This window comes from Patagioenas fasciata, chromosome 8 (genome assembly GCF_037038585.1).
Source record: "Patagioenas fasciata isolate bPatFas1 chromosome 8, bPatFas1.hap1, whole genome shotgun sequence".
NCBI classification, from domain to species: domain Eukaryota; kingdom Metazoa; phylum Chordata; class Aves; order Columbiformes; family Columbidae; genus Patagioenas; species Patagioenas fasciata.
In genome coordinates, this window is record NC_092527.1 from 25,790,088 (window position 1) to 25,791,204 (window position 1,117).

Sequence of the window (1,117 nt, forward strand, 5' to 3'; positions counted from 1 at the left end):
TTTGTAAAAGATTTGTGAAAATGCATGTATATAACTGATGTCATCATTGCCAGGGGCTGAAGCAAGGTTCTAAATCCACCAGAGGGACATATTTATTGCTGTTTCTCTTCAGTCTCTGTGGGAATTAGCAAACTTGAAAATCTCAGTTTAAAAATGGAAATGTTGGGTTATTGAAAGACTACTGTTTAAAATTTCAGGACAATTAATATGCATCAGCCTTTCTTGTTACCTGTGTTAAGTATGTTCTTTACTCCAAATAGAAGCTTAATATTAAACATAGTAGAATTTTTAGTGTCTGATGTTATCCAGGGAAGGAAAGGCTTCAGAGCAGACTTGGAACATCCCTGAGGATTTGATGTTTCAGAAAGTGAACAAACACATACTCCCTATGCAAAAAGGCTCCAACAGAAAGCAGGAAAGAAAGATTGAAAGATAAATGAAAGAGACTGTGCCACTGTTCACATTACTTCTGAAAAAGATTGTAAAGGGCAGCAACAGCAAGAATTTAATATTTTTCTGAGTATATGAAAGGAATAGAAGGCTGAAGTAAATTTATGGGAAAGGCCATGCTGAAAAAATTGGTTTAATTCTGTACTTCAGCTACTATTGGAGTATTTTTTATACTACGTTGGTATATCCATATTTACATTATATTTTTGCTTATTTCTTTAAGTAATGAACACAGACCTTTCAACTAACAGGCTTCTGCCTTTGTTCTTTCAAAACTGAGAGGTGAAAAAAGTAGGTGAATTAGTTCTCTTGGTAACAATCATTCCTGTCCTGCTCTGGTTACATGTCTAGAAAATAATTAACAGGTTTTCTCTAATGCTTCCTAAAGATGTTGAAACTATAGAACAAATATTGACTGAGAGACAGCAAAACTTGCCTGGACAGGAGAAAACAATAATGGTTTATATAACTGAAAACAGTTTGCCAAAAACAGAATAGAAATTCTGGAAGTTCTGATCTAAAACTGATGTCAAAAGGGCCAGGTGTGGTGCATACATGCACTCGGGTATTTGCAGGCCACACATATGTCTTGCCATCTTTCCAGTACCACACAAAAGTGCTTTTGCCTTCCTGAAGATTCACAGGGTTCTGGTTCCTGTCTCTGGGA